Source organism: Chiloscyllium punctatum, chromosome 18 (assembly GCF_047496795.1).
Source record: "Chiloscyllium punctatum isolate Juve2018m chromosome 18, sChiPun1.3, whole genome shotgun sequence".
In the NCBI taxonomy this organism is placed as follows: Eukaryota; Metazoa; Chordata; class Chondrichthyes; order Orectolobiformes; family Hemiscylliidae; genus Chiloscyllium; species Chiloscyllium punctatum.
The window spans coordinates 80,101,691-80,114,208 of NC_092756.1; the positions used below are offsets into that span (position 1 = coordinate 80,101,691).

A 12,518-nucleotide genomic window follows, 5' to 3' on the forward strand; every position below is an offset into this window, starting at 1 on the left:
GATTACTCCTTGGTGCATAGCAAACCTTGGGAATCAAGTACCTTGGCACACAGCTGTCTTGGTGAAGTTTACTACTCAGCTGGTTCATGGAAAGTGAATGATCTATTAAAATCTCTTTGAATATGTGGAAATGATATCAGATTGTACTTTCCTGGGGAACTTCCTTTGCCAATCGAGGGATCATTTTTCACAGTAAGCAGAACTGAAGCTGTCTAGCCTGCAAAAACTGCACTACTTGTGTCTTACAGCTGTGTCTTTAAATTGCTTTCCACTGTTTGTATTTTTTTTAAAATTCCTTGAGCAGAAGTGGAGGTGTAGAGAAGGAGCCATGCAGACAGACTGACAACTCCCACACCTTAGCTTATTCTTGAAATTAGTCTGTGGCTGCTGATCTCGCTAGTCAGGCCAGCTTTTACTGCCCACTCTGACCTACTCAGTTGAGTGTCAGTCACATTGTTGTGGGTCTGGAGTTGCATGTAGGCTGTACCAGTGGTTCTTCCTATCCTGAAGAATATTGGTATACTGGGTGGGTTTTTATGGCCATGTGGCTCCGTGGAGTCCATTAGACTAGCTTTTCATTTGAGCTTTTATTGAATTCAAATTTCGCCACCTTTGCCCCCACAACGTTAGCTTGGGGTTCTGGATTACTAGCGCCATGGCATTACCACTACTCCATCACCTTTTACATCTTGCTCACAGGCCTCCGTTAACCACGAGTGCACCCATGCCTTTATATTTGGGGGAAAAAAAAGTCTTGTCCTTGTTAAAATGGCCTACAACAGTAAGGTGGTCAATAGGCTACGAAGGAAAGAGGTGTTGCAGGGGAAGCAGAGTGTTATTGGCAATGAATAAAACATGAATGTATAAAACTAAGGCAATCGCTAGTATTGGGAGAGCTGCTTTATCAAAACGTCGTTGAGACAAACAATTGTTTAATTAAATTGAATCTAGCCTAACATGAGCCACGGACTTCTGTGTTACTGGAAGAAGAATTGGGTCTAAAATTCGCAGTTTTGCTACTGGTGCAAAGTGCCTTAGTGAGACTGCACTTGGAATATTGTGTACAGTTTTAGTCTCCTTAGTTAAAGGACATCATTGTATTAGAAGTCGTTCAGAGAAGATTCACTCACCTGATTCTGGAGATGAGGATGCTCAATCTTGAACAAAAGTTCTGCAGGTTGTCCTAAACCTGTCAGAGTTTGGAAAATGAGAAGTGATCTGGTTGGAATGTGCACGACTATGAGGAGACTTGATAGTATTATTGCTGAGAAGATGTTTCTCCTTGTGATGGAGTCCATGCAGCCGCAGGCATTGGGTATTCATTCCTTCAACCCCTCTACGTTCCCCATTCCCATTTCCTCTTTCCAGAGGTTTCTTAAAAACCTACCTCTTTGATCAAACCTTTGTTAATGTGCCCTAAAATTGGTGTCAAACTGTGTTTGGTATTACTTCTGTGAGGCACGTCGACACAAAAGGGTTATATAAATGCAGGTAGTTGTTAGCCCACGTGGTGTGAAATTCCAGTGTCAGTTGAAGCAGTGGGGTTGGATTTATTATTTCACTCTTTCTTGTGATCCACTGTCATGTAGTGCTGCTCCTGGAAGAGTGTAGCTCTATCCAGAAACAATCCTAAAACACATGCTCGTCCAGCTTCTGGTTGACGAGAAAATGTATTCGTAATTTATGACCCCAGAGCCAGACCATAACTAAGTTTAAAATGAGCTCGGCTAGGTGTGATGCAGGTTGTTCTACAAATAATCAATTGTTACCTTCCATTTGATGACTGGGGTCTAATTGCTCCCTGCCCCAAGGTGGAGCCCAGTGACTCATTTCTCCTGTGTGTAGTTCCTTGTTGCTCTTCAACGGAGTGATATAACATGCAGAATAAAAATGGGAACTACTGGAAAATCTCAGCAAGTCTGATTTGTATCCATGGAAAGAGATTAATGTTTAGAGCCCAACGCAGTGTGTTCCCTGAATGCATGTATGTGGTGCAGTTACTTTTGTGGTTTTTCCAGTTGAAATCTCTTAACATGTTTTGAAGAGGAGCTGCCTCTGTCCCAAGAGTTCAGATTTGTGTGTTTCACTGACAACAGCATGCATATATGTTTTCAAAGAAAGATGATAACTTTAATGAAGCACAATGGGACATATTTATGTTCTCGAATGTACACATTTATATGTAATTACTTTGTGTATTTAATCTAAAGAAATGTCAGTAAAGTGCTTGACAAAGCATTAAGTACTGGATGCTCAGTCAGGCAGCAATGACCAAAAGCTCAGCTAATGTAATGGGGGTGTTTTCTTTGAGGATGAATTGATTTTGATGTTGCGACAGGATTTCATAGCTTGCATTTCACTATCTGAAAAGCATTAAATCCTTTCGAGCCTTTGTTTCCAGAGTTGCAATCTTAACACTTATAATTTGAAGAGAAATGTGTCATTTTGGAGGATGCTGTGTGCAAGTGTTTGGTTTTGAATCTACTGCCTGTCTGTTTTCATGATATCTCATCATTGATATTGTACAGAGTTCACCTTTTTTCAAATTGCTGAGCGTTAGTTGCATCTTATCCTTTGCTTTCTCTCTCCCTCCGCCACCTCCTCCACCCAGTGTTTCTAGCGACTGGGATGCATGCAATCTTTCTTTAAACCATTTTTACCCCTCCATCTTTTGCAGGCTAATTTTCGAGCCAAGGTGGATTTGCCGAGTGAAGTGAGCCTTCCCCCTGCCGTCTCCGGGACTGGAGCAGACGGCAGTGGGGTTGGCGATGGTGAAGACGATGGTTCGGCTCCAAGTCCGCAGAGTGAAGCGGTCACGAATGAATTGCAGGAGCTCACACTGCAGTCGAGCAATGGCCTCTCTCCTTTGAATAAGAGAAGAAATGGTGAGTACCTGTGGGCTGCACAGTACCGTGTGGTGTCCTGCATGTTGGCACTTTGTGGTTTTACCCGGATCTAGAGCGCAGGTGAGTTTTTGCTGATCAAAAGTTCAAGCTGGAGCTGGGTCACAAGGGATCAAAGCAGCTGCAATGTCTTGTCTGCTCAAATACTTTGCCAATGTTTACTGTGCAGAATAGTTTTTGGATGCAATATCCCATAGGAACCCTAGCATCAGAACTATAATCCTCTAGGAGTTTGTACCACGTGCACATCTGAAAGTCCAGTCCAGCATAATGGGGGAGCATTCTCGCCTGTCAATCAGATAATCATGGTACAAAGTACCCCTACAGATCCGTGAACCATCACGGAGGCTGTCAATCCTGCACTGCTGGGTGCCGTCTTTTGAAGTAGCCATTTATGTTTTTTTTTAATCTCTCCGGGTTGATTCCACAGCATGGTTTTGAACAAGAGAATGGAAGCTCTCCTTGTAGTGCTGACCAATAGTTCTCTCAAACCAGTGTCACTAAAGCAGATAAGGCTGGTCTTGGGTGTGTGCTGTATGCAAGTTGGCTGCTATACTAAAAGCTGCATTCCAAACGTTCATCAGTATTTCACAGGCTGTGAGACATTCAGGGATGACCTGAGGCGGTGAAAATGCGATACGAACATGTGTTCTTCTCCTGTTGTGGAGATGGTGATCAAAGCTACCTGAAGCAGTGATACAAGCTATTCTGTATTCATGACAGGATACGCTGTCTTGAGACTGGAGACATGAGAGTTGGCTCTGGCATGAGTGTTCGTGTTCCATTATTCATTCTTTGTTATAACTGAGGGTGTGGTCACCGTTTCAAACAAGCACTTTAAAAAAAAAATTTAGCAAAATTTAGCCAAAATCAACATGCACATTGTTATTTTTCTCTGTCATCTGTTTTCAATTTTCAGAAAATGTGAAAACTTTCTTGGAGATGTTGTACTTTGTTATTATAAAATTGTATAAACAATTCAAAGGACAGATTCTGCTCTGCTTTGTATGTGTGTCAACAAATTACATCAGTTTGTGTTTTTATTGGAGGCATCACAGCCAAACGACGTTAGAAACACTAAGCAGGCCAGGCAGCATCTGTGGGGGGGAGAAGCAGAGTTTTAGTGAGAACTGATGGTAGGTCATCAATTTTGACCCATTTCTTGTTCTCTCTCTCGACAGATGTTGCCTGAATTGCTGAATACAGCATTTATTTCAGACTGCTGCCATCAGTATTTTGCATTTTAAACCATTGAGACTTTTAAAACAGCTATATCTTCCACATTTCACTGCCACAGAAGGCTGTGGAGGCCAGGTTGTTGAGTATATTTAAGACTGAGATAGCTTCTTGATTATCAAGGCTTACGGGGAGAAGGCAGGAGAATGGGGATGAGAAACCTATCAGTCACAATTGAATGACGGAGTAGACTTGATGGGCTGAATGGCCTAACTTTTGCTCCTATGTCGTATGCCTGTTTTCTCAAATGATTTGAAAACCTTGTGCTGTTCCCTTTTTTTTTCCTTACAATTTATAATTTTCCAACATCTTTCATGACCCCTCCAAACCTGACCTTTGATGTCTCGTGGTTACTGACTGTCCTATGTAAATCTGATTAGGATTTTAATATGAAACAGGTTACAATCTTGCAGTCACTTGATCAAGGATGACTTAAATCCAGCCACCCAGATTGAAATTTGCATTGGCTGATCATCACTATACATTCTGCAGACTGTGCCACATGCAGGGTGGGTCATGTCTGAAGAGTTGGGGTAGACGAGTTGTTGGAAGTTTGTGTGCTCTTTCCGATACCTTGACTTTGCAGAGATAAAGTTCCAGATGCCCCTCAATTTGTTGCTGCTTGAATGTGTGCCTCCATCTCTCTTGTCGCAAGCTGGGGTCTTTCACAAGTTGTTGGGAATGTCTGACTTTGCTAGGATGCTTTGAGAATATCCATATCGCTATCACACTCCTTCATGGGAGCCTCCTGTTGTGGCTGAGGAATGAGCAGAGCAGTTGCTTTGGGAGCCTGATGTCAGACACACAGGCGATATATCCCAATTGTTGGAACTGGTTTTGAGTATTAACATCTTTCCTCTGGGCATACTAGTTTGGAGAGGATACTGCTGCTGGACTATCTTGTGACTGGATTTGAAGCATCACCTGAAGGCACCACTGGCAATACTTTTCTGGTGCTATGAGGTGCCTGTTGTGGGTTTTCCAAGCATTAAAAGTGAGCGGGTATCACTGCATGCTGTGTGATTTATAGTTACTTGTGGGCAGGGAAGAGTCATAGAAATGTACAGCACGGAAACAGACTCTTCGGTCAAACTCCTCCATGCCGATCAGTTTTCCAACCCATGACCCTCATGATTTTATAAACCTCTATAAGGTCAGCACTCAACCTCCGATGCTCCAGGGAAAACAGCCCTGGCCTATTCAACCTCTCCCTATAGCTCAAAACCTCCAACCCTGGCAACATCCTCGTAAATCTTTTCTGAAGAGTCCAAATACTTTGTTTTAAAAAGAAGCAACTTGTTTTGAACTTGTTTAAAACTAAAATCTACACAATTTACCTAAAATTTAAAGCCTTTTCAGGAAGTTGAACAAATCTTAATGTAGGAATTTACTCAAAATATGGTGCCGGTTTTGTTGATCATTGTAGCAGTAGTGATCTCTTGTGTGTTTTTTTTTGAGGTTAGAGTTGTGAGCACCCAGAGGGCAAAAGTCTCATACAGCATGGAAACAGACCCTTCAGTTCAACTAGTCCACGCCAATCATGTTCCAAACTAAACTAGTTCCACTTGCAATTGGCCCATATCACTCAACCTTTCCTATTCATGTGCTTGTAATTGTGCCTATGTCCATCACTTCCTCTGGCAGTTCATTTCACATATGAGCCACTCTATTTTAAAAAAAAAGTAGCCCCTCATGTCGTCCTCACACCTTTTCTCCTTTAAAAAAAAGCCCCCTGGTTTTGAACTGCCCCACCCAAGGGGGAAAAAAAAAGACCCTTCCTACTTAGCTTATCTGTGCCCCTGATGATTTTGTAAACCTCAATCCACTATGCTCCAGGGGAAACATGTCCCAACCGATCCAGCAGCCTTTTATAACTCAAACCCTCCATTCCCTGCAATACCCTGCTAAATCTTTGCTGAACCCTCTCCATTTTAATAAGTTTTCCTACAGGACAAACCGCAATGCACACAGTGCTCCCAAAGAAGACTTAACAATGTCCTGTACAACCTCAACATGATCTCCTAACTCTCATACTCCGTGGTCTGAGCAATGTAAGCAATCATGCTAAATGCTGCCTTAACCACCCTGTCAACCTGTGATGCTAATTTCAAAGAATTATGTACCTGAACTCCTAGGTATTTCTGTTCTACAATATTACCCAGGGTTGTACAGGTCCCACCCTTGTTTGTTTAACCAAGATGCAATACCTTGCATTTATTCAAATTAAACACCATCTGTCTCTCCTCAGCTCTTTCACCCAATTGATCAAGATCTCTTTGTAATCTTAGATAACCTCCTTCACTTCACTATACCACCAATCTTGGTGTTATTTGTGAATTTATTAATCATGCCTCCCATATTCTAATCCAAATCCCTTATGTAAAAGACAACAAACGTGGACCCAGCACTAATCCCTGTAGAACACCGCTGGTCATAGGCCTCCAACCGCAAAAACAACCCTCCACCCCCAATAACCCCTATCTTCTGTTATCCAATTTTATATTTGTTCTGAATCCCATATGATCTAACTTGGCTAATTAGTCTACCATGTGGAACCTTGTCAAAAGCTTTACCAAGTCCAAGTGGAGGAGAAAGTGAGGACTGCAGATGCTGGAGAGTCAGTTGAAAAGTGTGGTGCTGATAAAGCACAGCTGGTCAAGCAGCCTCCGAGAACAGGAGAATCAACGTTTCGGGCAGGATACACCTGGTGAAGGGCTCGTGTCCAAAATGTCAACACTCCTACTTCTCTGCTGTTGGTTAAACGGCTGTGCTTTTCCAGCGACACACTTTTGAGTCCAAGTAAACAGTATCAACCACACTGCCCTCCATCTGTTTGGTTGCTTCCCTTAAAAAAGATTCGATCAAATTTGAGAACTGATTATCCCTTGTCAGTTCTTGCCTCTCCAAATGCATGTAAATCCTATCTTTCAGAATCCCCTCCAACAATTTACCCACCACTGATGTCAGACTCACAGGTCTATAGTTCCCAGGCTTCTTTTTACAGACTTTCTAAAATAAAAATATGACATTCGCCACCCTCCAGACCTCTGGCACCTCATCCATGGTTATAATACCAGTCTTCCTGCTAGGAGTCCTGCAATTTCTTCCCTAATTCTCACAACGTCCTGGGATAAGCTTGATTTGATCCCAGGCATTTATCCACCTTTACATTTGCTAAAACCTCCAGAACTTGCTCTTCTGGAATTTGAACTGTTTTCAAATCAATATTTATTTGCCTGAGTTCTCTAGCCTCTTTTTTTGCTCCACAGTAAAAACTGATGTGAAATATTCACTTAGTATCTCTTCCATATTCTGGGGTTCAACAAGTGAATGACCTTTTTGATCTTTTAAGGGGGCCCTATTCTCTGTCTCATTGCTGTTTTGCTCTTAATGTACTTGTAGAATATCTTTGGCTTATCCTTAACCTTATCTGTCGAGGATATCTCCGATCCCTTCTTTATCTTCCTGATCTCCCTCTTAAGAATGCCCCTACACACTTTATATTGATTAAAGCATTCATTTGATCCCAGTTGTGTATATCTAATAAATGATTCTTCCTTCTACTGTCCAATTTTGTATCTGATTGGAAAGCGCACCCTGAGTCCCATATGACCTAACTTTGCTCATAGGTCTACGATGTGGATTGACTAAACCTCTATCTTTATTCAACCATTGTATCCTAATTTTAGCAGCCTCACCCTTCACTCTGACAGGAACATAATGCCTCTGAACTCCTGTCTGCACAATTTTGAAAGCCTTCCCACTTGTCAATTGTCCCTTAACCTGCATGCAGTCTCCTCCAATCAACTTCTGAAAGTACTTGTTTTGTACCATTGAAATGGGACTTACGCCAATTAACAACATAAACTTTTCTTGAAGGCTTCTCCTTTTCCAAGACTCTTTAATACTAATAGAATTATGATCACCAGTCCCACAGTGTTCACCTACTAATAGTTCAATCACTTACCCTGCCTTATTTCTCAAGCGACGATCAAGTTTTGCTCCTTCTGTAGTAGCTACATTGATATTTTGAAAATATCTCGTGCTCTTGGTTCATGTATCCTGAGTCCAAATAGTCACCACCTTCCCTCGAATTTTCTCATTGCTTGGTTTTAAGTGCATCCAGTTCAGATGTTACGATCCTGCTGTTCAGCATTCACAATAATGATTGCACTGCAAGACACTTAGTTTTACCTGAAGTGGTCTGACACCTCTTAACCTTGCTTACTGTGCCCTTTCAAAATGTGAAAGTTTGGAAACGGTGTCCCCTGTTTTCTTTGGTCAGCAATAGTGTGGCCCTTTAAGTGTGTTGAGAGTATAAGCAAGTAACATTGCCTGAGGTCCATGCTGAATGGGAATTTGTTGCAGCAATTCTTTTTTTAAAAAGAAAGGCAGTGAACGGCCTTGGTAAATAGTACACATCACCAAGTGATGAGAGTAATTGACAGAACCGTGTGTAATGGAGAGCAATATTGGTTTTCTGTTTTGAGAGCTTGATTGGTATCAGCTGTCCTTTGATTTGATGATGACATCCACTCAGTGCTGTGACTTTGAATGAGCCAGTCTCAGACCTCTGGATGTCTGAGCACTTTGGGGAAGATTGTCCCATGTGGTCATGCAGGGTTTGCTTCCTTTTCTTCCCCTCTGTGCTGTCACTCTGCCTGTTGTTGGCTTCCAAGTACAAAGAAGCTCAATTGACAAGTTGTGGTCACAAGTTGTTCTTTTCCCCGGACTGTGCAATTTCTCTCCTGAAAACGCTTGCATGAAAAGGACATCACTGGCGGCTATTGCTGAGTTTGGGAGGGGAGCACGTTCAGGTATGGGCCCCTCCTACTGTTTGCTTGATACAGCCATCATGTATGAGCTCACCACCTCAATGAGGACAGTCTTGAATACACAGCTTTTACAATGTCAATGAACTTTGCCCTGCGCAATCACTTACTTTTTCAGCAATCAACATTAACCCTTTCACTAACTTCTTTTAGTAAGATAAATGGAATGCACCAACTTCCACTTCATAGAGTGCAAAGGAATTTTGTACGATCTTCTGTTCTCATAGATAATTCACGAGATCCTCCTGGTTTTTAATGTAATGCAGCTGCACTTCAGTGGTAGCTTCATTATACCTTGGTAGGGTTTTCTTTGTTTCGCTGGAACTCTGGCCATTTGAGTCTAGATTAGAGTGGTGCTGGAAAAGCACAGCTGGTCAGGCAGCATCCGAGGAGCAGGAAAATTGACGTTTCGGGCAAAAGCCCTTTATCAGGACTGCTGTTTTGGCCATTTGAGTGCTGAGAAAACAGTCCCTTTCAGGAGAGAGTGTTTTTTGGTCTTTAGGATATAGCGTCCAATCTGCTGGGATTGATTTTGCAGGAGTGTTCCTTATGCTGAATTCTAGCTTATATGTGGAAGGGAAGATTGAAGGAGGTAGTGTCTCACAACATTAAGGTTCTGGAGAATTATCTATGAGAACAGAAGATCGTACAAAATTCCTTTGCACTCTATGAAGTGGAAGCTGGTGCATTCCATTTATCTTACTAAAAGTTGTTAGTGAAAGGGTTAATGTTGATTGCTGAAAAAGTAAGTGATTGCGCAGGGCAAAGTTCATTGACATTGTAAAAGCTGTGTATTCAAGACTGTCCTCATTGAGGTGGTGAGCTCATACATGATGGCTGTATCAAGCAAACAGTAGGAGGGGCCCATACCTGAACGTGCTCCCCTCCCAAACTCAGCAATAGCCGCCAGTGATGTCCTTTTCACGCAAGCGTTTTCAGGAGAGAAATTGCACAGTCCGGGGAAAAGAACAACTTGTGACCACAAGCCACCTTAGGGAAATAGAATTGTTTGGAAACGGAAGATCCGCTACTCATGATCCACTATCTTTACATAGCAGGTAAGGCAGCACACATGTTTGAGGCATCTGGGATGTACTCATTTAAATGGCTTACTCCCTGGGAGCGGCTCATTCCCAGTAGGTTGGGTTAGCTCTCAATTGTTTTCTTAATGAAGAGAGAGCTTTCCAGCAGGAACTGTGGAGCCTCCGTGATTGTAGTGATGTGCTGTATTTTACTTTTCTGTTCTGGACTACAGCTGGGATTGTCCATTTCTGTAATTGGAGTAACGCACATTCTGTTGCAGCTTCTGAGTTGCATCTGAGTGGTGGTATGTTTGAATAAAGAGTCTCAACTGTGCAGTTGTCTATGCTTTTGTAAATTAAATAACATGGTGGGATTTTCACCTCTCAATTTGTCACCTTTTCCCCCTGCACACTTAAGTCATGTACTATCTCTCAGTTTGGGAGTTGTGTGATATCGGAGACTTCTCTTGTCCCACAACACAGGCAGTGATTGTGTCTCGGGTTGACTACTTCAGTTTTCTCTGTGATCTTTCTGTAGAGTATTTGCAGGCCAGAGTCTTGGCGAGGCTCTGACACATTGTACACTGTCGCAGCCCATCAGTAGACCAAGTTGTTGAGGCATTGTTGCGTTACAGTTTGCTGGGTTGCAAATTGAATTGAAGGTGATCAGAGTGGGAGAATCTCTTGCCAGTCATAGTTTGGCAAAGGCTAGTTAATCAAGCCCTTTTTTAAAGTTGCCTTTAAAGGTTATTATCTATCTTCCTATGTCTATGGTACATACATGATTGGACAGAAGCTCAGCCTGTGCTGTATGTTCTCAACTTAATGAACAATCTGAGTGAGAGGAATGGACAGTGCCAGCTATGTCTCTAGTTGTCAACTGCACTCAGGATCAGATTTCTGTTTGAATGTTCACATTGTGCTTTGTTGTAGGAGAGGAAGGTTAACAATATTTTGAAGAGACAAGATTTTTACCTAGGTTATATGGCACAGAATCGTGCCATTCGGCCCAACTAATCTGTGCCAGTATATATATTCCGCTCGCGTTTCCTACCTTTTTATTTCTTATTCAAAACCATAAATGTAACCATCTGTTTCCTTTTCCCTCATGATTATCCAGTTTCCCATAAAAATTGGATCTAGACAGTTGACTTCACCCACTGCTTGTGGTAACCAGTTCCATTTTTTCACCATGCTGTGGATAAAGTAGTCTCCTTTGAATTCCCTATTGGACTCCAAACTGCGCTCCAGCATTACTAAACCAGATAGGAAGCTTATTTGATGAGCTAATTGTCCTCTGAGATCCATTCTTGAAGGATTTTGATGGAAGTATTGAGTATCATCGACAGTAAGAATTGTATCAGTTGTACTTATTATGATTAAATGCATTCAATGAAAAGCCGACAGTCCCTCTTAATTCTTTCACCGGATGGGTGTGTCACTGTCAAAATCAATATTTACTGCCAATCCCTAATTATGCTTGAATTAAATGTTGTGCTAAGGCATTTCAGATGACAGTTAAGAGGGAACCAAATTACTGTGGGTCTGGAGTCATATGTAGGCCAGACTGGGGAAAGGGGCCCTGCACCAAAGTGTATTAGTGAACTAGATAGGTTTTTGCAACAATTAGTGATCACCACTCCAGCTTTCCATTCCAAACTACTTAATTGAATATAAATTCCATAAGCTGCCAATTGAACCAATATCTCCACGTTAGCCTGGGTCTTTGGGTTGCTAGTCCAGTGGCAGTACTCCAGTGCCACCCTCTTAGTTGTGCCATTTTTTATAAAAGCAGGGAAATATTAAGGATGTTCCCGATGACTGGGCAGTCCCGAGCCGGGGTCACAGTCTAAGGATGTGGTTGAGCAGTTTCAGACTGAGCTGAGGAGGAAGTTATTCACTCGGAGTGGTGAGCATGTGGAAAGTGGTTGAGACCAAAACATTGAATGATTTCAAGAAAGCGATAAATAGTCTTGGGGTTAAAAGGACCAAAGGATATGGGGAGAAATGGAGAACAAAGTATTGAGTTGGATGATCAGCTGTGATTATTATTGAATGGGGGAGCAGGCATGAAGAGCTGACTGGTCTACTCCTGCTCCTAGTTATGATTATATAAACTGATACATTGACAATATGTACCCGAAGGTAGACTCACTCATTACATTGTAATAGTTTCAATGAATGTAATTAGACTTCTGAGTTTATTTTTAAAGTAATATTTGCATACTAGTTTATGAGAAATGTCCTCTGTTTCTGAAAGGAATTTTCTGTATGGATAATGAACCACAAGCATAAAGTGGAAGATTGTTTGCCCAATGTTATGTGGATGTCCAGCCACAGTGGCCAAGCTTGTACCATAATTTTGATTTAGTTCAAATTTCCAAGTGGAGTTCTGTTTTCTCCTTCTGGGGGACACGCACCAAACAATGCCATCGTCCTGTGGCTGACCACTTCAACTCCCCTTTCCATTCTGCCAAGGACATGAAGTTCTGGGCTGCTTCCATTGCCGAATACTAGCCTCCCGA

At 42.1% G+C, this 12,518-nt stretch overlaps 1 protein-coding gene across 4 annotated transcripts in view; it reads left to right on the forward strand.

Moving 5' to 3' along the window:
• LOC140489239 (myocardin-related transcription factor A-like) overlaps positions 1-12,518 on the forward strand; it is a 207,482-nt gene that overhangs the window by 55,800 nt on the left and 139,164 nt on the right. For 3 of the 4 annotated variants that reach the window (XM_072588561.1, XM_072588564.1, XM_072588559.1), the window contains one exon: positions 2,678-2,885. The gene's annotated coding sequence lies outside the window, so the exon portion shown is untranslated. Of the gene's footprint in view, positions 1-2,677; positions 2,886-12,518 lie in introns of those variants that run through there. The other variant, XM_072588562.1, reaches the window with a different exon arrangement.